Below are 25,754 nucleotides of genomic sequence, written 5' to 3'. Positions count from 1 at the left end.
GGGAGCTCCCCCTTTTCGAAAAAAATCCATCTACTGTAACATCTCACTTCTTTCATGAGGTTTCTTCGACAGGAAGCAAAGCATCAAGGATAATGTGTGAGTTTTTTTTCTTGAGGATACATGATGTCCGGCATGTCCACATGACTAGTTGAAAAATAATTTGCGGGAACCATTGGAACCCAGTTTATGTCGAACCAGAGGAGCCAAAGAGTGGCTATTACTAGCCCTGCAACTATGTAGTCACATGTACGCTCGCACACAATCCCATTTGATGCATACTGGTTCAAAGTGTTGAGTAAACCTAGGTCCAGCCACATTAACTATTCAGGTTTTCTTCGATTCATGTCTATTTAATTTCCTTTTACTTTTTTTTTTCTATTTGTTTTCTCTATCGATTTTAGCTTTACCTTTTATTTTTTATTTGAAATACTTTTAAAAAAATCATCAAGTTCGAAATATATATTTTAAAGAAAACCGTTCATGTTTAAATAAATGTTCATGTGTTTAAAAAATATATAAAATAAGTGCTCAATTTTGAACAAAATGTTCACAAAGAATTAAATAATATTGATTATTTTCCTAAAATGTTCATAATTTTTTAAAATTATCATGTTTCCAAAAATTTATTTTCGGAAAATTTGTAAAATGTTCATGTTTAAATAAAAAGAAAGTTCACAGAAGTTAAAAATAATACATTTCAATTTCATAATGTTCAAAAATTTCCTACTGCAGATGATTTTTGTTGAAGAAAACTTCCTAGAAACATTATAGTGTACAAAAATAAATCAATCAGCTCAGTACAGTACTAGCGACAACATCTCGGTTGAGTTGCGCCACGCCCAATGCGTTTGGGCGACGACTTGCCTCAACCGCAAACGGTATGTCTTCCAACACGCCTTTACCGCTGCAGCTAATGGGCGAGCCCAACGTAACAAAGAGCTTATAGGAAACTTCTATGGATCTGTTTGGACCAATTTTAGAAGTTCACTTGCGTGTTTCTTCTTCTTTGTTTCTGTTGTGTATGTAACAGTTTTTTTCTTTTGCATTTTTCTTATTATTTTTACATATACAGTCAGCCTTTTCAATATAAGTTTTACAGTTCTCGTTAACACACAGAATATTTTCTGATACACGTTGAACATTTGCCAAATACATGATGAATATTTTTTCAAATACATGTTTGCTTTTTTATGAATAACTGTTATTTGTTTGCAAATACATGTTGAATTTTTTTAAAGACGTTAATCATTTTTTGAATACATGTAGAACATTTTCTAGACACACCTTGAAACTTTCCTGAGTGCACTTTGAACATTTTTTAATGTATGTTATAAATTTTTCAGAAATGCCATGAGCATTGAAAAATACACGCAAACATTGATTAAATTTAAACCTTTTTTTTAAATGTGACAAACACTTTTAAGTTTTTATATTTTCCTAGAAAATATGTTTATGTTATTTAAATTGTTTAAGAACATTCTTTACATTGTTTAAATGTTTTACAAAAATGTCACCGAACATTTTTGAAACTAGATTGTTAAATGTCACAACATTTTGTAAAACATATTTTAAAATTATGCAATCATTTTCTTACCTCTTGGCCTTTGGGCCTACCTCTTTCATTTTTTTGGTGGCATTGGACTTAATGCTTCCATGTCGCCCATGCGAAACAAGTGAATGGTTGTTCCATCGAGGAATATCCGGCTGATCCGAGCAATTACTAGCCTTGTATTTACCGTCCCATGATATATTTCCTACAAAAGCTTAGTGTCATTCAACGAGACTATCGTCAGGCATCACCACCCATGATGCCAATGGTAATGATCTTCCATACAAAATAGGCATATGCTCGATGGTCGACTTCGTCCATTGTCAAGAATATCACTTACACTTTTTTTTACAAAAGGAGGTAGCCTCCTCTTCTTTATGATTACGAAGCACCCGAGAATCAATTTAGTGGAACTCGTGCTTGTGAACAGTGCGAACAAAAAAACTCCTGAGTTTACGGTTATAATGAGAGAGAAGGACCTCATCTCTCAGTTTTTGTGTCTATGATCCATTAAAATTGTAGATGTTCATGAACCTTTACTTTTGTTCATGATTTGGCTGTTTCCCTGCTTTCGGTTTGCTTCCGTCCTACAAGAATCCTAGCTGAGCAAAGGCTTGGCTGTGCTCTAGCTAGAAACCCATGTGTGGCTCAGGAAAAAAGCACCATCTTCATAGGTTGTGCTTTCCAGTGTTTGGCCATGAAACCGCAGTTTTTGTGTCTATGATCCACTAAAATTGTAGATGTTGGTCTTCTACAAGGGAAGGGCGCCTAGGGGGGAGAAAACCAACTGGGTCATGCATGAGTATAGGCTCGAGAGTGAAAAACAAGGAACAACTGGTCAACCCATTGACATCACCACCGCCACAGCCATTAATACATCTTCCAAGGAATTTAAACACACGCTAGTAGTACTCATGATTCATGAGCACGTCCGTACGTACTAACTAGCTACTGGACATAGTTGATTTGCACTAATTTAGTTTATGTATGTTGGTAGGAGGAGTATGTGGTTTGCACGATATTCCATAAGAGCACTGGACTCAAGAAGGTAGTGGTGTCGTCGTACGTCATTCCCATGCCGATGTCCATGGGAGAAGAGGAGCAACATGGCTTCCTTGAATCTAGTACATTGCCTCCTTTGATGGGCTATGGTGCATCATCATTGCTGGTGGCCCCATCGTCCCTACCTGTATCTTCTTCGTACCAGCTGCACGACGCTGGGCCATATCGTCAATGATGGATAGTGCGGTGCTCCCGATGATGAACGACCACTACTTTGGGAACCACCACTACCAGAATATGGCTACCCTACCACAACCATTGGTGTCGTTCTACCACCATGACCACCACCAGCAGCAACAACAACAACACATGATTCAAATGCCGATGCAGATGAAGATAGGTGAAGACGATGGCCTCATGATCGGGGTCGAGCCTGGGATTGGGCCAATATCCATAGTGTCGCAGGAGGACACTTTGGCCAGGTTAAGTAGCAACGACATTGCTGTTGGGAAACGCAGTATTTCAAAAAATTTACCTACGCAAGATCTATCTAGGAGATGCATAGCAACGAGAGGGAAGAGTGTGTCTACGTACCCTTGTAGACTGAAAGCGGAAGCATTTTGTAACGCGGTTGATGTAGTCGAACGTCTTCGCGATCCAACCGATCCAAGTACCGAATGCATGGCACCTCCGCGATCAGCACACGTTCAGCTCGATGACGTCCCTCGAACTCTTGATCCAGTTGAGGCCGAGGGAGAGTTCCGTCAGCACGACGGCGTGGTGATGATGATGATGAAGTTAACAACGCAGGGCTTCACCTAAGCACTACAATGATATGACCGAGGTGTGTAACTATGGAGGAGGGCACCACACACGGATAAAAGATCAACTTGTGTCTCTATGGGGTGCTCCCTGGACACGTATATAAAGGAGGGGAGGGAAGAGGTGGCCGGCCCAAGGGGCGCGCGCCAGGTGTGGGGAATCCTACTAGGACTCCCTAGTCCAAGTAAGATTCCCCTCCTCTTTCCTATTCCTAGTAGGAGAAGGAGGGAAGAACGAGGAGGAGAGAAGGAAAGGGGGGCCGCCCCCCAAACCTAGTCCAATTCGGTTTGGGCTAGGGGGGGCGCCACTCCCTGGCCGGCCTCCTCTCTTCCACCAATAGGCCCATGAGGCCCAATAACTTCCCGAGGGGGGGGGGTCCGGTACTCCGAAACTCATCCGAACAACCTGAACCATTCCGGTGTCCGAATGCAACCTTCCAATCTATCAATCTTTATGTCTCGACCAGTTCGAGACTCCTCGTCATGTCCATGATCTCATCTGGGACTCCAAACAAACTTCGGTTCATCAAAACACGAAACTCATAATACAAATCGTCATTGAACATTAAGCGTGCGGACCCTACATGTTCGAGAACTATGTAGACATGACCGAGACACATCTCTGGTCAATAACCAATAGCGGAACCTGGATGCTCATATTGGCTCCTACATATTCTACGAAGATCTTTATAGGTCAAACCGCATAACAACATACGTTGTTCCCATTGTCATCGGTATGTTACTTGCCCGAGATTCGATCGTCGGTATCATCATACCTAGTTCAATCTCGTCACCGACAAGTCTCTTTACTTATTCCGTAATGTATCACCCCGTGACTAACTCATTAGTCACATTGCTTGCAAGGCTCATAGTAATGTGCATTATCGAGAGGGCCTAGAGATACCTCCCCGATACACGGAGTGACAAATCCTAATCTTGATCTTTGCCAACTCAACAAACACCAATGGAGACACCTGTAGAGCATCTTTATAATCACCCAGTTACGTTGTGACGTTTGATAGCACACAAGGTGTTCCTCCGGTATTCGGAAGTTGCATAATCTCATACTCTGAGGAACATGTATAAGTCATGAAGAAAGCAATAGCAGAAAAACTAAATGATCATTATGCTAAGCTAACAGATGGGTCTTGTCCATCACATCATTCTCTAATGATGTGATCCCATTCATCAAATGACAACACATGTCTATGGCTAGGAAACTTAACCATCTTTGATTAACGAGCTAGTCAAGTAGAGGCATACTAGAGACACTCTGTTTGTCTATGGATTCACACATGTACTAAGTTTCCGGTTAGTACAATTCTAGCATGAATAATAAACATTTGTCATGATATAAGGAAATATAAGTAACAACTTACTATTGTCTCTAGTACATATTTCCTTCAGTCTCGCACTTGCACTAGAGTCAATAATCTAGATTACATAGTAATAATTCTAACACCCATGGAGTCAATCTTAATTTTGTTTAGTTACCTTTCTCTAAATTGTATGGCTAGGATTTATAAATTTAAAGCTATTATAATTATTTAATTTTGCCTAATTCTTGTTCTCTAAATTGTAGGGCATTACAACTGAAAGAACATGCGGTGCCCCCATGTTTGGTTTTGGTAATTGATGACAATCTCTATGGACTAATGGTTGCCTTGAGTTATATTTGAAGGTTTTTGTCCATAGGCTTTTCTTGGAGTACATGTGTTGGTTTCAAGGAGAGTTTGTGTCGACCAAGGTGCTATTCAAGGAATTTCCTAAAGATTGGTCTTGTGAGAGGTTGATCAAGACTAAGTCAAAGAGTGAATCAAGTTGACCAACCCACAAAGCATAGAAGATGTACCGAGAGGGATCAAGTGATCCCATGGTATGGTAAGCATTGTCAATTACGCTTCGTGTACTAACCCATGGTCTTCGTGAGGATTCTTTGTGGGGTTAGGTTGCGGTGTGCAAGTTCAAGTGGAGCATCACGAAGATATCAAATGCTTGAAGCTTGCCGTCCTTTGTGGTGACAATGGACTTGTGAAGATGTGCGGAAGAGTGGCTCACCCATAGTGGAGTATGGGGGAGTAATCAACTAGTCTTCATCAAGTCAACCTAATCAAGAAAGGTGGTCCAACTTGAGGGAGTCAAGATCGTCTTCATCTAGCTCAAGTGGACCATGTGCAAGGCAAAGGTTTGCCCTTGATAGGTTTTCTATTTTACCGGTCTCATGATGGTAGTTGGGAGACTGGGTTATAGGATCGATTGCCGTACTATCAAGGGGGGCTCTCGATGAGTAGCTTGATTGTATCGTTCGCTGAGAGCTCAAACCATTGCATCCTTGCATCATCTTTCTTGGTTCTTGTTTGGTTCTCTTTGATAGTCTTAGAGTTTTTGGTCATCTTGATGACAAGCTTGAGTTCATCGAAAACGGAGTTCGCTTGCATACTCTATGATGTTTTCGTTGTTGGAGGTTTTGCCGGTTCTTCTTGGTTGGAGGTTTCACTCCTCTATTTGTTGGCATACCTCCCCTGCCTCTTCTTACTATAATCAATTCGGACCTACTCGTCGTCTTGTTTCCAACAAGCTTGAGTTTGCTCAATTCGGAGCTCATATGCAGAAGTTATGGCAGTTCTTGTTCTCTTGAGTGTGGTTTTGTCAGGGTCCGCGTTGGAAAGGTTTGGGTGGATTCATCACGTACACGTCTCCTTCTTTTCCCCTCCTTCTTACTTGGAGCTTCCTCCGTTTTCTTGCCTCCCTTGTGTGGCTGCCGTTGTTGGTTGCGGTAGTACTGCTCCCAGGAAAGCGGTAGTACCGTGCAATGGCACGGTAGTACCACAGGTGCCCACGGTAGTACCACTCCCCTGGAGCCGCACTACCGCTGCCCACCAGGCTAGTGCCGCCCCTTTGCGGTAGTAGGAGCGGATGTAATTTTTTACATCCGCACCTACCACGGTAGTACCGCTTTCGCCGTGCGGTAGTACCGCGCTATGCGGTCAGGCAGTAGTACCGCCCCTCGGCAGTACTACTGTGTCGGGTTTTTGCTACTTCCGTTTCTTTGCGGAAGTAGGCACGGAAGTTTCCCTTTTCCACTGGCTGGGACTTTTGCCTCGCGGTAGTACCGCATGGGGGCGCGGTAGTACCGCGCGTGCAGAAGTTCCGCCCCCAGCTCTTGTGCATCTATTTATCGGTTCTGTGCTGGGGTTGTGGCAGTACCGTGGGTCGGTACGGTAGTACCACACAGCCATGCGGTAGTACCGCTTGGTTGCAAGCAGTAGTACCATGCGGCCTTGCAGTAGTACCGCTGGCCAGGCGTGGTAGTACCGCTGGCCGCGGGCTGGTTGGTAGGTAACGGTTGGATTTTTCCCCACCAATAAAAGGGGATCTTCTTCCCCAATGGACCTTATCCTTTTAGCTCGTGTTCTCCCCCCATTGTTGACCTTCTTCGAGCTTTCTAACTCTCAATCCCTCCAATGATTCTTGCTAGTTCTTGAGGGAAAAGAGAGAGGAGATCTAGATCCACGTTTCCACCAATCACTTTCTCCTCTTTGTGAGGGGAACCCCTTGGATCTAGATCTTGGAGTTCTTGGTGTTTTCCTTCTTGTTCTTCCTCTCATTTTCCTCCCTAGCACTAGTTGCTTCCGTGGGATTTGAGAGAGAAGGACTTGGGCACTCCGTGTGCCATTGCCATTGCATTTGGTGCATCGCTTTGAGTTCTTCACGGTGATACGTGGAAGTTACAAGTAGAGAAGCTTATTACTCTTGGGTGCTTGGTACCCTTGAGCTTGTTCCTCTTGGGTGCTTGGGCGCGCTAGACGGTTGGTGGTGTTCGGAGCTCAATCATTGTGGTGTAAAGCTCCGGGCAAGCTTCGGGGTCTCCAATTAGGTTGTGGATATCGCCCCGAGCAATTTGACGGGTACCGGTGACCGCCCCCAATGGTTGCCAAAGTGTACGGGTTCGGTGACCGCCCCCAAGGGTTGCCATTTGTACGGGTTCGGTGACCGCCCTCAAGGGTCCCTTAGTGGAATCACGGCATCTTGCCTTGTGCGAGGGCGTGAGGAGATTACGGTGGCCCTAGTGGCTTCTTGGGGAGCATTGTGCCTCCACACCGCTCCAAATGGAGATTAGCATCCGCAAGGGTGTGAACTTCGGGATAAATCATCGTCTCCGCGTGCCTCGGTTATCTCTTACCCGAGCCCTTTACTTATGCACTTTACTTTATGATAACCATATTGTTTCTTGTCATATATCTTGCTATCACCTAAGTAGTTTATCTTGCTTAGCATAAGTTGTTGGTGCACATAGGTGAGCCTAGTTGTTTTAGGTTTTGTGCTTGACAAATTAACCGTTAGGTTTATTCCGCATTTGTTCAAGCCTAAACCGTAATTATTTTAAAGCGCCTATTCACCCCCCCCCCCTCTAGGCGACATCCACGACCTTTCAACAACTAAGAAACAAGTTGCTTTGATTTTTCACTTTTCTTGATTGATTCACTTCTAGTTGGATCATTCCTGTCCGCAAACCATGATAGTAAGACCCATTGTCCGTTAAGTTTAACTTCGTAAACATATAGTTTAATCAATTTGTTCAATTTTGTTGTTTCTATTTTTGCATCTACAAACATAAATAACGTAACTTGTTGCACATGTGTGCTAATATAACAACCGACAAACTTTAGGAGAATTTATGGAGATGATTCTTAGAAATACGAAGACCCCGGATAATGTTGGCCCATTATACTGACCAAATGATAATCCATCAACTAGTCTTTTATGCTTGTTCATTTTGGTAAGCAATTTTACTGCTTGGCTTTTTATATTATTCTAGTGTGTTAATTCTATGCATATAGCTTGGTATCCATCCGTATATGGTGTGTATGTGGGCAACGAGTCATTTTTCTTGTAGGTTCGCCCCTAAAGCCAAGAAACAACAACAGAAGCACACACTTTCCATGAAGATGAGACAAGCAGAGCATGAGGAATGCATATGCATACATTAACAAGAATGAGAACAAAATCAAAGGTGTTCAATTTGGCATGACATGGCTTGGAGAGGTTCGAGAAACCTAGCACTTGTCACCACCTAGGCATGCCCCATAGCAAGATAAACAACACACCGTTGTAAAGGCGAGGGAGCTATCTATATCTATCTATCTATCTATGTATCTATCTAAACATCCACCCATCCACTTTAAGTAGGGACAAATTAATCAAAGCACATAAAACGTCAAGGCTTCTCTAGTAAGTGACTTGCTAACACAAGCATTCACTCTATTTAAGCATCTCCTCTCATATCTCTCGATATCATTGTATTCCTTTTGTAGTTACATAAATCTCCATCGTTGCCCCCAATACTTGCGCCAGCCTAGAACCAATTTCCCAAAGAGCCTCCGCCATGGCAGACCACCTTCAAGTTCAGCGGCAACAACTAAAGTTCCCTCAGGGGTTCAGGTTTCACCCGACGAATGTGGAGATCATCACCTCCTACCTAGTCCCTAAGGTGTTGAACAAAGCATTCGACCCCATAGCGGTCGGGGAGGTGGACCTGAACAAATGCGAGCCATGGGAACTCCCCGAGAAGGCGAAAATGGGGTAGAAGGAGTGGTACTTCTTCTCCCAAAAGGACCGCAAGTACCCCACCGGTATACGGACCAACCGAGCCACGACCGCCGGCTACTCGAAGGCCACTGGAAAGGACAAGGAGATCTTCCACCACGCGACCACAAGTCTCATCGGCATGAAGAAGACGTTGGTCTTCTACAAGGGTAGGGAGCCTAGGGGGAGAAGACCAACTGGGTCATGCACGAGTATAGGCTCGAGAGTGGAAAACAAGGAACACCTGGTCTACCCATCGACATCACCACCGCCACAGCCATTAATGCATCTTCCAAGGCATTTAAACACATGCTAGTAGTACTCATGATTCATGAACACGTCTGTACGTACTAGCTAACTACTATACATAGTTGATTTGCACTGATTTAGTTTATGTATGTTGGTAGGAGGAGTATGTGGTTTGCAGGATATTCCATAAGAGCACCGGACTCAAGAAGGTAGTGATGTCGTCGTACGCCATTCCCATGCCAATGTCCATGGGAGCAGAGGAGCAACATGGCTTCCTTGAATCCGGTACATTGCCTCCTTTCATGGGCTATGGTGCATCATCATCGCTGGTGCCCCCGTCGTCCCTACCTGCATCTTCTTCGTACCAGATGCATGACACCGGGGCCAGATTGTCAATGATGGGTACTGCGGTGCTCCCGATGATGAACGACCACTACTTTGGGAACCACCACTACCAGAATATGGCTACCCCACCACGACCGTTGGTGTCGTTCTACCACCATGACCACCACCACCAGCAGCAGCAGCAGCAACAACAACAACACATGATTCAAATGTCGATGGAGATGCAGATAGGTGCAGATGAGGGCCTCATGATCGGGGTCGAGCCTGGGAGCGGGCCGTCATCCATAGTGTCGCACGAGGATACTTTGGCCAGGTTGAGGAGCAACGACGTTGCAACAACTGCTGATGAGATCTCATCAGTGAACATGGGTACGGATGGCATGTGAAAGTACTGATAATCAGATGATCCAAGTACTAATATATATATACTATCACAAGATCGATCGGTATATACCACCACCTATATATATTGGTTTGCACCTCATTTTATTTTTGTGTGTGAGAAGAGAGCTTGTATGCATTGCTTGGCTTGGCTTTGCCTCTTTCTTGTGCTAGTATTGTGTGTATGTGTACTGGCTTGTATATGCCACCCACCGGTGGTACCTAGCTACATTTGCATGTGTTCCAAAGTACCTAGCAGTGTGTACACCATGCATGTATTAAACCTATGTGCAATAAACTATTTTATTTAATTTTGAATATTTGACTAAATGTATTATTGTGAATTGCATATGTGTATTTTATTTGGAAACGAATTTTGGTCATGCACCAACCTAGTGGGATTTCCATCCACCATATGAACGCTTACTTCCACTTTGGAAATTTAAGAAATGCATTAGATAAAAAAATAGAAACACAATACTGACGCAAATGCTAACACACGCACACACACACACACACACACACACACACACACACACACACACACACACACACACACACGCTCGCGCGCGCGCCCTATAACACGTGCACGCACATTCTAACCATGTGAGCTTGAAGAGATTGTGCCGACATGATGCTAACTCCTCGAATATGAGCGATGGAATATCACTGATGTTGCAAAATATGTAAATTTAAGTTGCGTTGATTGATGAGAATAAGATGGCCCAAATGCGTTGAAATGCTAATGCTTACTAGTTCAAAATCCGGATGTATACATTGACCTTGTTGCAATTTGATTTGATTTATAATTTCTTGTATTGCATTCGATTATGCAATACAATTTCAATTTCAAATCCATCTATTCTAACATCTCACTTCTTTCACGAGGTTTCCTCGACAGGAAGCAGAGCATCAAGGATAATGTGGGTGTGCTTTTTTTCTTGAGGATACATGATGTCCGGCATGTCCACATGACTAGTTGAAAAATAATTTGCCGGAACCATTGCAACCCAGTTTATGTCGAACCAGAGGAGCCAAAGAGTGGCTATTACTAGCCCTGAAACTATGTTGTCACGTGTACAGAGATACGCTGGCACACAATCCCATTTGATGCATACTGGTTCAAAGTGTTGAGTAAACCTAGGTCCAGCCCAATTAACTACTCTGGTTTTCTTCGGTTCATGTCTATTTTATTTACTTTTATTTTTTCTATTTTTTCTCTATCGATTTTAGCTTTACCTTTTTTTCATTTGAAAAGCTTTAAAAAAATATATTCAACTTTGAAAAATATATTAAAAAACATTCATGTTTAACAAATGTTCATCTGTGTTGAAAAAATATTCATGAAATGCTCAATTTTGTTCAAAAATTTTCACAAAGAATTAAATAATATTCATGTTTTCAAAAAACGCTGACAAAGTTTTACAATTATTCATGTTTACAAAAGAATGTTGCAGAAAATTTGGAAAAAGTTCGAGTTCATAAAAAAGAAGGTTCACAGAAGTCAAAATAATACATTTTAATTTTATGATTTTAGAACTTTCCTACTGCAGCTGATTTTTGTTGAACAAAACCGGCTAGAAACATTATACTACGACGTCCTATGCGACAACATCAGTCGGCTCAGTACAGTACTAGCGACAACATGGGTCGGTTATGTTGCGCACGCCCTATGCGTTTAAGCGACGACTTGTCTCAACCACAAACGGTATGTCTTGCCTACTACTACAAGACGAGCTTCCATTACGCCTTTAGCGCTGCAGCTAACGAGCCAGCCCAACGTAACTTTTCTGAAGAGCTTTTAGGAAACTTCTATGGATCGGTTTGGACCAATTTTAGAAGCTCACGTGCGTTTATTTTCTTCTTTGTTTCTGTGTGTATTTATCAGTTTTTTTATTTTGTGTTTTTCTTATTCTTTTTTCAAATACCATTGGCATTTCTTTACCTAATAAACAACAGTTTTTTTATTTTTTATTTTTCTTATTATTTTTCAAATACTTTCAATTTGAATTTAAAACATATTCGAGGTGGTACTATTCGTGTACGTCAAAAGCATTACGATCCTGCCGGTAGGTCAAAGACTTGGTCCTTCTGTATGTTGGCCCAACTTGCAACGAGGGAGGAGTGTATTGCTCTAGGCCGGACTTTTTCCAGCGGAAAACCCGGACGCCCCCCAGGCGGCGATTAGGGTTTCACGCGTGGACCTGCGGCGCCCGCTGATCGGATCGGCGGGGCGAGATCTCAACGCCGGAGGGGAAGATGGCTTCCCCAGCTTCCTCATCGGCGAACAATGGTTCTGGTGGTGCCGGTTCCTTGTCACCCAACTCGGCAAGGGCTCGGCTGGCGAAGGCCTTAGGGAAACTCGACATAACTGAAGAGGAGGCCATGCCATTGGTAATAGATGATCGGGAGGAGGGTAATCAACAGAAGTGGATGATCGCAGGGAAGGTGCTGAACCGCAACAATCTTCACATCCAAACCATATCCAACGCCCTCCGCCCCGCCTGGGGAAACCCTAAGGGGTTAGAATTCCGATCTGTCGGAGTCAACATGTTTGTGGCGGAGTTCGCTGCCCAGAGAGATCACGGTCGTGTCTGGGAAGGCTCCCCGTGGCACATCAGCAAGCATGCAGTGATCCTAACCGAGTTCGACAACTGCATGAAGCCGTCTGAACTAAAGTTCGATCGTCTACAAGTTTGGGCTAGGGTAGTTAACCTGCCCTTTAATCTATGAAACGACTCATGGGGAACGGCAATTGCAAAGCAGATAGATAAGCAAGCATCACAAGTTCAGTTTGATCATGTTGGAGGCTTCCTCAGAGCCCGTGTTACGTTAGAGGTCAGCAAACCCTTGAGGCGCTGGATCCTAATCGAATCGGCCAGACGCAAGAGCACCGATCTGTACGACATTCAATACGAGAACATCCCACACTTTTGTTTTTCGTGCGGCCGTCTGGGCCACAGCGATCTCTTCTATCCCACTCCGGGAACCCGCGGCGCCAATGGTGATCTTCCATTTGGCAAGGGTCTCCGGCCACAGGAGGATTGGAAGAAGGCAAGCTCTAGCCAGGGCTCAAACAGAGAGCAAGAGACTGCCCGGGGCTCAAGGCAAGACACCAAGTAGTCCAGTACAGCTAAGGAGCAGACAAATGAGGTGAACTCTCCAGTTAAGAACAATAGGACATCAAACAATCTGCCATCTTTACAGTGAGATGGCACTTCCCTTCCCCCTACGGTGTCTGAAAATGTCCAGATCTAATGATTTGTTGGTGAATTCGAAAATATGTGTAACAAGAACCTCAACAATACATTACTGTGCTTAAATTTGAATTTAGATTGTCCATTTTTTACACTAAAAAGTTGAAATCAACACCAAATCTGTATGTACATTTTAGGACCTGATATATTTGAGCATCCAACTATCATATTATTAATTGCATTATGTCCCCATGATACATGTATTAATGTCACACATATATAGCTAACCATTTCCCGCCGCAACACGCGGGATATCATCTAGTTCCTCAAAATCTTCTGTCGAGGAAAGCAACAAGCAGCAGCTCCAGATTTGTGGAGGTCCAGTGGCTGAGACTACCGAGGCTGAAGAGGATGATGGAGCAGCTGTAAGGGAACGCAAAAAGAAAAGGCCTACACCTGAAAATTCTGGGACCTCGGTAGCGGCTGCCTCGTAGCCCTGCCCGTCCCAATGAATTGTATCAGCTGGAACTGTCGAGGGCTTGGGAACCCTGAGACCTTTGTTTTGAATTTTGGCCGAGAAAAACAGATTTCGGCTGAATTTCGGCCAGGGGCAAAAAATACTTTTCAGCGAAAAAAATGGATTTTGGTCAAAGTTTGGTCAAATTTTGGCCAAAATTTTTGAAAATGGCCGAAATTCGGCCATCTCGGTCTGGGGCGAAAAATTTCACAAGCCGAAAGTCAAAACCTTGCCTGAGACAGTTTGCGAGCTTCGCAATATAGTGAAGCAAGAAGGTCCCGCCCTTCTCTTTGTTATGGAAACGAAGATTAAGGGTAAACGAGTGGAGAACCTGAAATCTGTTCTAGGTTTTCAAGGCTGTTTCGCGGTGGATAGCACTGGTTTAAGTGGTGGCATCGGCTTGTTTTGGAATGATGAAGTACATGTTGAACTAAAAAACTACAGCCGAGCGCACATTGATGTAAAAGTCAAGAGGAAAGACGATCCAAACACTTGGCGTTTTACAGGTATTTATGGAGAACCCCGGACACAGAATAGACATCACAGTTGGGAGTTCTTGCGTACACTTCATGGCATTCAACACGAAGGATGGATCTGCATGGGCGATTTTAATGAAACCATGTATGTTGACGAACACTTCAGTGTGCATGATCGACCGGCATGGCAGATGCAGGCCTTCCGCGAAGCTATTGATGCTTGTTCCTTCCTAGATCTAGGATGGAGAGGAGTTCCCTTCACATGGGATAATAAACAGCACGGTGACTCGAATGTAAAAGCTCGGCTTGATCAAGCATTAGCAAATAATGAATTCATGCATCTCTTTGAGTATACCACTGTCAAACACATTAGTTCAGTCACCTCTGATCATTGTTTTGTGCTGGCAGAACTAAGGCGAGATCATCCGAATAGGTGGCCAGCTTCGCAGCGCCCCTTTCGTTATGAAAATGTTTGGCAAACCCATTCTGACTATGACAAACTTGTTTTGGAAAGTTGGAAGCCGGGTGTTGGCCAAGAAGGACTTAAAGGAGTAGTGGAAGCGTTAAACTCCGTACAGTCCCAACTCGGCTCCTGGGGCGAGCGCGAGTTTGGTAACATGGCTAAAAAAGTTCGGAAATTGCAGAGAACCTTAGAAAGGCTCAGAACTGCTTCTGTTGGAAGGGGGCCGATAGAAGAGGAATTGTTCGTGGCTTCGCAACTGCGTGAAACGCTGCGGCAAGAAGAAATCTGGATCAAGCAAAGATCCAGAGTACAAACGGTCCGGGCTGGCGACAGGAATACAAATTTTTTCCACGCCCGGGCATCACAGAGGAGAAGGATAAATCGGATCACGACTTTAGAAAGGGACGATGGTTATATATGTTCAAACCCTGAAGAAGTGGCCGACGAGATCCAAAGTTTTTACACAAATCTGTACACCTCTCAACGGTACAGAGATATGGCAGATTTGCTCCAATTTGTCACACCCCGAGTTACAACAGCAATGAATGAAATGCTAGAGAAGGACTATACTGCTGACGAGGTGCGTACGACATTGTTTCAGATGGCACCATCCAAGGCGCCGGGTGTGGATGGGTTCACCGCGGGGTTTTTCCAAAGACACTGGGACATCCTCGGCGATGACATAACAATGGCCATCCTAGAATTCTTGACTGGAGGTGAGCTTCCCAGGGGACTAAATGACACTGCCATAACTTTAATCCCCAAGGTACGTAATCCCCAGAAAATATCCCAATTTCGCCCTATAGCTCTATGTCCTGTTCTGTACAAGATAGCCGCAAAAGCAAATACCAATCGTATGAGGAATTTGATGGACGAGGTAATAGGAGACGAACAAAGTGCCTTTGTCCCAGGACGTCTCATCACTGATAACGTAATGGTGGCATATGAAAGTATTCATGCAATGAAGAAGAAAAGGAAAGGCAAAAATTCTTCATGTGTGGTAAAATTGGATATGCTCAAAGCATTTGATCGAGTGGAGTGGCATTACCTAGAAGCGATGATGACACGGCTGGGCTTTTGTGATAAGTTTGTCAGATTAGTCATGAAATGCGTCTCTTCAGTCCGCTTCGCTATGAAGGTCAATGGAACACTCCTGCCATTTTTTCAGCCAACAAAAGGATTACGGCAAGGGTGTCCCATGTCCCCTTTCCTATTCCTAATTTGTGCAGAAGGGTTTACTTCGCTAATGAACAATCACGGTGGCCCTCATATTGATTGTGGTATTCGTGTGAGTGTTCGCTCTCCATGGGTTAACCACCTATTGTTCGCGGATGACAGCCTTATATTCCTTGGAGCAAACCTCCAGAGCGCCCGAAGATTAAACGAGATACTTCGGATATATGCAGAGTGTTCCGGACAAGCAGTAAACAAAGCCAAGAGCTCTATTTACTTCAGTCCGAATGCAAGTCAACCTGTTCGTGATTTAGTCAAGCAAGAATTGGGAATCCATTCTGAAGCATTCACGGAACGATACCTGAGTCTACCAACAGTGGTAGGACGGAATCACAACGGCTCCTTCGACCATATTGGCGAACGAAGTCGTGCAAATATGCAAGGCTGGTCAGAGCGCCTCCTTGCATGTGCGGGAAGAGAGGTACTCCTAAAGTCAGTAATCCAAGCCATTCCCACCTTCAGTATGACCTGTTTTCTACTGACGAAAAAAGTATGCAAGCAACTCACATCTTCAATGGCAAAATATTGGTGGAGCAGCTTCATTGATAGGCGATCTATGCACTGGCTATCATGGGAAAAAATGTTAGTACCAAAGATCCAAGGGGGTATGGGGTTTAGAGAGCTTGAGAAATTCAATCTTGCGCTTTCTCGGCAAACATGGTTGGCGCCTAATTACTCACCCCAACTCCCTTTGCTCTCGTGTCCTCAAGGGGAAATACTTCCCCGACAATGACTTTATGCAGGCCAACGCCCCGGCCTCTTCTTCAGCGACATGGAAAGCTATTATCGTGGGACGATCGGCGCTGCAAGTGGGGTTGATCAAACGTGTTGGAAACGGTGAATCAATCTCAGTTTGGAATGATCCCTGGATCCCCACTTCCAATACCCTTAAGCCCATGGGGCGGCTAGGGAATGATCTGATCGATCGGGTCGCCGAGCTCATTGACAGTAACACAGGGACATGGGATATTGAAACAGTTCGCCGGAACTTTCTCGCACCGGATGCAGAGGCCATATTGAACATCCCTATTCGGTACAATGGTGGAGAAGATTTCCTGGCATGGGCCTTTGAACGATCTGGAGAGTACACTGTAAAATTAGCCTACCGTGCTCTAGAGGAAGGGACGGCAGTGGGAACTTAAACTTCTCAAAAACAGTTGTGGACTGCTCTATGGAAACTCAAAGTGACCCCAAGAGTTCGTGTTTTCATGTGGAGAGTACTAAGAGAGATTCTTCCTGACTACGCCAACATGAAATACCGTCACATCCGCACTGACTCGCTATGCGATTTGTGCAAGGCTATGGAAGAAGATCTCTTCCACGCACTGGTCCATTGCACGCACGCGCAAGCCTTCTAGTCCGCAGCTAAGGAGGTTTTTGGCCTGAAACTCCCCCGGTTGCACCACGACACTTGGGCGCGAGATTTAGTGGTTGACACTAGATTCTCCGACCCGAACAGATGCAAGATCATCACAATCATGCATTCAATCTGGACTTCTAGGAATCGCTGGACACACGATGAGGATGGTTATGACCCCGTCCAGGCCATCAAGGGGGCTCGAGACGACCTAGCTATACTCGACATGCCACCACCCCAGCGAATAAATATGGAGATTCAGAAATGGAACCCACCGCAGCCCGGGTGGATCAAAATAAACATGGACGGCGCACTAGAGACCCAACTCCAGAAGGGAGGTGCGGGAGGAGTTGCCCGCTCTCATCTCTCCTTCATGGGTGCATGGAGCAAGCCAATCCCAGGTGTTACCGATCCTTTCATTGCAGAAACTCTTGCGTTGCGAGAGGGAGTAGTATTCGCCCAGCTGAGGGGCTTCTCGCACGTGGCAATGGAGGTGGATTGCTTGGAGGTAGCGAACCTCTGGAACTCGCATCATAGTCCCAGGTCGATTGTGAAGCCTATCTTCGATGAAATCAAGGAAAGAGCTGCAAACTTTGTTTCTTTTTCGATCCAGCATGTCGCAAGAGAAGCCAATGGCACGGCCGATCTCTGCGCAAAACATGCGACCACGCTTTCAGTTTCAGATGTCTGGTTGGACTCTTGTCCATCCTTTTTAGTCAGCAGCTCCTTAGCTGATTGTAACCGAATTTCAATTATGCAATAAAGCTCCTTAATCTCGCGTAAAAAAACGAGGGAGGAAAAAACACTTGGGCCTTCTGGCTGTACGTTGGAAAAAAAACATGCTTGCAATAGGATTTGAACTCACAACCTTCCACGCAATACCTCTAGCACCAGCCAACTGAACTAGGTCAGCCTATGCTGTTTATCTACACTTGGTTTCCTTAACAAATAGTACCACCTCGCCTTTTTACAAGGACAACCATCAATTTATATATGTGTTCAAGTTACCTGTCATCAATCATCCTAATAAACCAGCCCGGAAATTGGTAATCAGAGGATGATGAGGGTGCCTAGAAAAGAAAATATTGAAGGAGGGAGGGAAGCAATGAAGGATTTTCAAAAAAGACTAATTAAGTGGCAGGCAGATTTTTTGTGCTAGCTGATTACAATTATTACTTCAATGCATGGCTTTGATTTGATGTTACTAAAAGAGGTAAATACACCACAGGTCTTAGAACTTGCGCACCGCGATCACTTTGATGCATAAAGTTGCAAAATTCGTGTTTGTGGTCACTAAACTTGTGAGGCCGTTTAAATACAGCCACTATCACCATACGCATGCGTATCCGTCAACGCCGGCATGGCACGGGTCCATTGTCAGCCACTATAAATGTTCTTGTACTCCCTACATTCCAAAATATAGTGCGCCCGCGTTTCTCGAGGTTCAACTTTGACCATAAATTTAACCAACGAGACCAACTGCGGCGGGAGAAAAAGTTATATAATTGAAACTTCTTTCGAATACGAATTCACTGATATAATTTTTGCTCCCGCCGCAATCGGTCTTGGTAGTTAAATTTACGGTCAAAGTCGAAGCACGTGGATAGAGGAAGCACTACATTGTGGAATGGAGGGAGTATGATAGATTTGTAGAAAAGCCTTCAGTTCTTTTTTTATTTACACACATAGGATGCCCCTCATCTCAGATAAAAAAAAAGAATAGTGGGGCGGTGGGTTTCAGTCCCACGATGTACTGCCGTGTGGCTCGCTTAGACAACCATCACGTCAAGAGTACCTAATGTTTGATTAGCACGAGTACCTTATATATCCTATCATCGCGGACCGAAAAAAATTAATGAAGAAATCTACTCCCTCCGTCCCATAATATAAGAAGGGAGTATCTAATATAAGAAATCTACTTCCTCCCTCCCATAATATAAAAAGGGTGTAATGTTAAAAACGTTCTTATATTATGGAACAGAAGAGGTATCTAATAACCATACGATGTGCAACCGGCTGGTTCGAACCTGAGACATGACGATTCACTCGCTAATAAGCTAACAACCAGGCAACTGCGACATGTGATGTAGTTTGGGGACAAATGTTTTTATCACTCTTGTTCTATGCAAGTACGTGACATTTTTAAAAAAGGTTTGTGTAATTCAAAATATTTTCATGCATTCAAAAAACAACACGAACAGTTTTTTGAACTATGCGAACATTATTGTACATTGTGTAAACTACACGAATATATATTTATTTATTTTGAAATATGTCAACAATATTTTAAATGCAATGTACATTTTTTCATTTACACAAATATTTGTTTACAGTGTTTAAACAATTTTATAAATGTCATGTAGTTTTTTTAACGCATTTACATATTTTGAATTGCACAAATAATCTTTTATAAAGTTTAAACATTCTTTTATAATAAAGAAATATTTAGTTGATATAATTTAAATATTATCCTGTGCATATTTTTTACTCATGACTTATATTCAACAAAATTATAATTTAAATATTAGACACAATTAAATATTCATACCAACAGTTTAGATTTTAAATTATGAATATTGTAAACTATACAAAATGTGCATATAATTATAGAAATGTTTGTATAATTAAAATACTTTATGAATTTACTTTTAAAAAGTATTAGTACTATAATTATACAAACATTTTTATTATTCATAAATATTATTTGAAAATGATACATGAACAACTTTTTATGATCCACGGCTTCCTAAAATAAAACGAATAGGTGTAACGATAAAGAACTTTTTTAATTATGAGACTTGGTCATCGTCATTTTTAGATAAATTATTGCTCCTCCTGACAGGTAGGTCCCATCGGCAGTGAACTATTTTTGCACAAAAAAGAAAAAGAAAAAGGGGTTTTGTGCAATAACACGTCTATGTGTCATTGACAGCGGGCCCGTGCCATGCTGGGTTGACGGATACACTCGGGTACGGGGAGAGTGTCTGTATTTGAACGGTCTCGCAAGTTTAATGACCACAAACATGTATTTTGCAACTTTGTGCACCAAAGTGATCGCCGTGTGCAAGTTCTAAGACCTTTGGTGTATTTACCTCTTACTAAAACATACTCTCAACCTCTTTCTCCACACCATCTTATGCATGCAATGACCACCACAGCTATGTGCTCTCCTGTATCTCATTTGAGAATGCAACTTACACGACGAAACATCACTTTCCAATGAGAGGCTGCATTAATGAATGCAAAGAAGCTCGCTGCCTGGTATACATGATCGTCCAATAGAGACGGAAAGGAGGAAAATGGGGCTTAGGAGATGTTGAAAACAGACTGGGACAACGAGACGGGGACGGACGGAAATAAGTCGGAGGAATTTTATTTTTATAGACATGTAACAACGTCTCCCGTTGTAACGCACGTGCACTTGTGCTAGTCTCTCCTTAATAATAAAGCACGGATTGATTCCGTGGGTTCACCGTCACAATGCGCTTTTTTCCGGTGATTTTACACTTTCACATTGAATTTTAAAACTTATTCGACATGGTACTAAATTTCTAATGGTCCAAAAATCTATTTACGAACTTACACTTGGTCGCTGCATTGGGTACTTTCCAATGAGAGGCTGCATTAATGAATGCAAAGAAGCTCGCTGCCTGGTATACATGATCGTCCAATAGAGACGGGAAGGAGGAAAATGGGGCTTAGGAGATGTTGAAAACAGACTGGGACAACGAGACGGGGACGGACGGAAATAAGTCGGAGGAATTTTATTTTTATAGACATGTAACAACGTCTCCCGTTGTAACGCACGTGCACTTGTGCTAGTCTCTCCTTAATAATAAAGCACGGATTGATTCCGTGGGTTCACCGTCACAATGCGCTTTTTTCCGGTGATTTTACACTTTCACATTGAATTTTAAAACTTATTCGACATGGTACTAAATTTCTAATGGTCCAAAAATCTATTTACGAACTTACACTTGGTCGCTGCATTGGGTCTCGGCGCGCCTGGGCCGCGGACCATCAGACCCGTCCGATCTGAGGAGGCAAAAATAGGAGCTGGCGTGGTGGATCGAACTCCCCACCTGAGGTACTAACACAAAGCCTAAATCCATCTGAGTTACATCATTGTTGTTTATAGAAAAGACTATTTCTTAACTTATTAAATAGTCCCACCTCGCTTGCTTATACTGCATCAGAACAACTTATATACGCTTATAATTTGATGTCAATTAGCCTCCTGAAGAATCAACGGACAGAAAGAAAAGTCATAAAAGAGGGAATCAATTTCGATATGGTCCAGGAAGGAAAGTTATAAAGAGGGCATAAATTCTCATATATGAGGAAAAAGGAAGGAAGGATATGGAAATATAATATGGGCCAATGGGAGAGACATGGAAACAAAAATCTTAGAATGTTGTCACACAAGGAAGGAGATGGAAATTAACATCTGAAGGACCAGTGAGGCGAGAAACGGACAGTGGGCTATACATGAATTGCGTTCCAGGTCGGCCAGCTGCGTGGCCGTGGCCATGGCGCCGCTGTAGCTCCGGCGACGCAAGGCAGGCAACAGGGGGCGGCGGCGGCTGCTGCTGATGAGCTCCGCGAGATCATACTGCCTGCGTCTAGGGACTGTCAAACATGCACAACAGCCGTGCATAGTTGGTAAACCTGCATGCAAATTCAAGAAAAAAAATCCAATACTACTGACTCATGTAAAACGTACAACGGCCATGCATTAATTGATAGACCTGCCTAGAAAAGCAAAGGTAAGAAAAATTCTCTTTTCACAAAAAAGGTAAGTAAAATTCTCATCGTCTAAAAAAGGTAGCTATTTTGATTTATATGTTTCTTATTATTATTTGCTCCCAGTCAACAATATGTTTCCTTTGCCGAGGTGACCGGTGGATCGGTGGTGCCCCAGTTGCATCAATGACATGTTTTACTATATACGCCAAATCAACGAGGAGGGCCTCACGATTTTAAGGTGCTCGACAAAGCATGTGCCGCCTAGCAGAAGTCGGCCATGCTAGACCTGCTGGCACGGTGGTACCCTTTACGCCAAATCAACGAGGAAGGAGATGGAAATTAACATCTGAAGGACCAGTGAGGCGAGAAACGGACAGTGGGCTATACATGAATTGCGTTCCAGGTCGGCCAGCTGCGTGGCCGTGGCCATGGCGCCGCTGTAGCTCCGGCGACGCAAGGCAGGCAACAGGGGGCGGCGGCGGCTGCTGCTGATGAGCTCCGCGAGATCATACTGCCTGCGTCCAGGGACTGTCAAACATGCACAACAGCCGTGCATAGTTGGTAAACCTGCATGCAAATTCAAGAAAAAAAATCCAATACTACTGACTCATGTAAAACGTACAACGGCCATGCATTAATTGATAGACCTGCCTAGAAAAGCAAAGGTAAGAAAAATTCTCTTTTCACAAAAAAGGTAAGTAAAATTCTCATCGCCTAAAAAAGGTAGCTATTTTGATTTATATGTTTCTTATTATTATTTGCTCCCAGTCAACAATATGTTTCCTTTGCCGAGGTGACCGGTGGATCGGTGGTGCCCCAGTTGCATCAATGACATGTTTTACTATATACGCCAAATCAACGAGGAGGGCCTCACGATTTTAAGGTGCTCGACAAAGCATGTGCCGCCTAGCAGAAGTCGGCCATGCTAGACCTGCTGGCACGGTGGTACCCTTTACGCCAAATCAACGAGGAAGGAGATGGAAATTAACATCTGAAGGACCAGTGAGGCGAGAAACGGACAGTGGGCTATACATGAATTGCGTTCCAGGTCGGCCAGCTGCGTGGCCGTGGCCATGGCGCCGCTGTAGCTCCGGCGACGCAAGGCAGGCAACAGGGGGCGGCGGCGGCTGCTGCTGATGAGCTCCGCGAGATCATACTGCCTGCGTCCAGGGACTGTCAAACATGCACAACAGCCGTGCATAGTTGGTAAACCTGCATGCAAATTCAAGAAAAAAAATCCAATACTACTGACTCATGTAAAACGTACAACGGCCATGCATTAATTGATAGACCTGCCTAGAAAAGCAAAGGTAAGAAAAATTCTCTTTTCACAAAAAAGGTAAGTAAAATTCTCATCGCCTAAAAAAGGTAGCTATTTTGATTTATATGTTTCTTATTATTATTTGCTCCCAGTCAACAATATGTTTCCTTTGCCGAGGTGACCGGTGGATCGGTGGTGCCCCAGTTGCATCAATGACATGTTTTACTATATACGCCAAATCAACGAGGAGGGCCTCACGATTTTAAGGTGCTCGACAAAGCATGTGCCGCCTAGCAGAAGTCGGCCATGCTAGACCTGCTGGCACGGTGGTACCCTTTACCATCGCACGAGGAAGAGGACCCATCGTTCAATGTTTACTCTATAGCGACGCACGAGCGTTATGCTATAGTATGATCACAAGCACATCACTTTAGATTGATCATGTTAGTCGTGAACGGATGGACAATATAAGCATCATTAGCGATGGTGACACGGAGGAGTGGGCAAGTATAAAATATGAATTCATATTAAGACAATGAAGAATTTAACGGACTGAGAGATATAGCTTAATATTTCACCACGACAGATAAACTCCTCAATATCACATGAATTTTGAAATTTACTTTATTCCCGTTGCAACGCACGGGCTCTTTTGCTAGTAATAAAAAAGCGGCTATCGCTTCTTACCACCGTAATTTCGCCCGTCGTCGTTGCACTTTGTCCATATTTTTTTCTATATCCAAGGTGATACTAATCTATATGAGGATTTGTTCGGGTGACCTTGCCAGTCGTCGTCCCCGTTCGTACTTTTGCCCCTCGGACGTCGGATGTCGAGGTAGCACGCGTTTGCCAAGGGGTGGCGTGTGTGATAAATCAATCAGTTAGCTTTGATTGCTAGCTGGCCTCGCCGTACGTGCTCCATAGAGGATTTTGATCAGCCATTCACTTGCGCACCTTGCCGCGTCCTGTCAGTTCGCAAACTAATTGCGTTAGTTTCGTATATACATGTCTGATCCTCGGAAAGAATTCGCCGCGTCGCATCGCCGGCATCAGCGTGCTCGCATCCTCTTGTCTGGGACGGTCCTGTGGTGTTCTCGCCGGGCTGCATCCTTGTTTAGTCGTCGTCGTCGGGCAGGGCCTCCCTAGCGCCAGCAAGCAGCAGAACCAGCGGGAGAAGGTTGTTGTGCAGGTGCAGCAGCCAATCGGAGATGAACATGGGAGCTCCGAACTCTTGCTCTCGCGCTTCGACGGCTGGGTCATGTCCGCTCCTGCCAGGATCGGGACAAGGAGGTCGTCGCGCCAAGCATCTCGTCTGTGCAGGCCGGTTCCTTCACCGAGCTACTCAATGAGGCGGGGTAGGCCGACGCGTCCAGAGAGAGGAAGGGGATCTGAAGAGAATTTGCATGAGAAAGATAGCGGAAGGAGATGAATATTACACGTGGGACCGGATAGTCCCGGCCGGGATTCTCCATTTCCGGTGCAACAAACAAGATTTAACTCTGGCAAGGTTAGGATTGACTGGGATCTGTGAATACAGGGTGTCGATTTCAGGAATTGAGAGGTCAGGGTTCATTTTTGACTCGCTCTACCAGTTCAAGGTTTAAAACAGACTTTACTCCACACACACGGGGTGCAGACGACCAATACAAATTGTTTTCAGGCAATGCTGATCATTATTTTATGTATTCTTCTGAATTTTTCTGACCTACACCAATTGGAATACTCAATTGCTGGAGCTGCCTATTACTCCAGATTGTTCTGACCTACACCAATTAGAATATTCAATTGCCGGATCTGCCTACTTCAGATGAGGCTTTATGTTTGGAGGAGGTTTTTTTTTTCTGCGGGTGAAGTTTGGAGGAGGAACACAAACGTGTATTCATTGTTGGTTCTAGATATTCAGGTACCCTATACGGCTATACCATACTGTTATTATGTATTACCGGATCTCTAACTAAATTGTTTCATGTAGCACATCGTTACATATATATTATTAGTTTTGTTTTCAAATTTACAAAGTTATTTTGAAATTGTGAATGTTTTTTTGCGAAACATGTTTTTGTCTATTTGAGAACTTTTGATTTCACCAAAAAAAATCAAAAGTATGAGAAAGCAGGTCTGTTTTCTCCCCTATTATTACAGCAAACCAAGAAGCAACAGTAGAAAAGGTCGGACGAAAAAACCAGCAAAGAGTCGGGCCGACCTATCATGAGAGGACGGACAAATGTGCGGGGTGAGATTACTATGCCCCAGCCCATGGGCGATAACTGTGCAGTTTGGGCTTTCAAATCTTTTATTCATTTGTGTGTATTAGGAAAATTATAAAATGTAACTTACAGAGAGATGAAACCCTGCTTTATCATAATTAGCATTTGCACTGTAGCAAATCACATATCGTAGCCCTGCTACTTTTAAATGGGATCGATGCCGTGTTAAATTTAGGATAAAGATGTATAATTTTTTTTCTTCCGTTGCAACACACGGGAATGTTTGCTAGTGATTAATAAAATGGTGTGATTCCGAATATCTAATATGCGATCCATTTGTCTTAAAATATAGCGTGTAGTAACT

At 43.7% G+C, this 25,754-nt stretch overlaps 2 pseudogenes; both read left to right on the top strand.

Annotated features, from left to right (window-relative positions):
- Positions 1–2,289: 2,289 nt before the first annotated feature.
- Positions 2,290–4,968, top strand: LOC123153128 (NAC domain-containing protein 26-like; annotated as a pseudogene).
- A 3,632-nt stretch (positions 4,969–8,600) lies between these two features.
- Positions 8,601–9,947, top strand: LOC123151089 (NAC domain-containing protein 26-like; annotated as a pseudogene).
- The last annotated feature ends 15,807 nt before the right edge of the window (positions 9,948–25,754 follow it).

Source organism: Triticum aestivum, chromosome 7A, assembly GCF_018294505.1.
Source record: "Triticum aestivum cultivar Chinese Spring chromosome 7A, IWGSC CS RefSeq v2.1, whole genome shotgun sequence".
NCBI classification, from domain to species: Eukaryota; Viridiplantae; Streptophyta; class Magnoliopsida; order Poales; family Poaceae; genus Triticum; species Triticum aestivum.
Note: the sequence above shows the minus strand (reverse complement) of the source record. Positions and strands in the feature narration are given on the sequence as shown.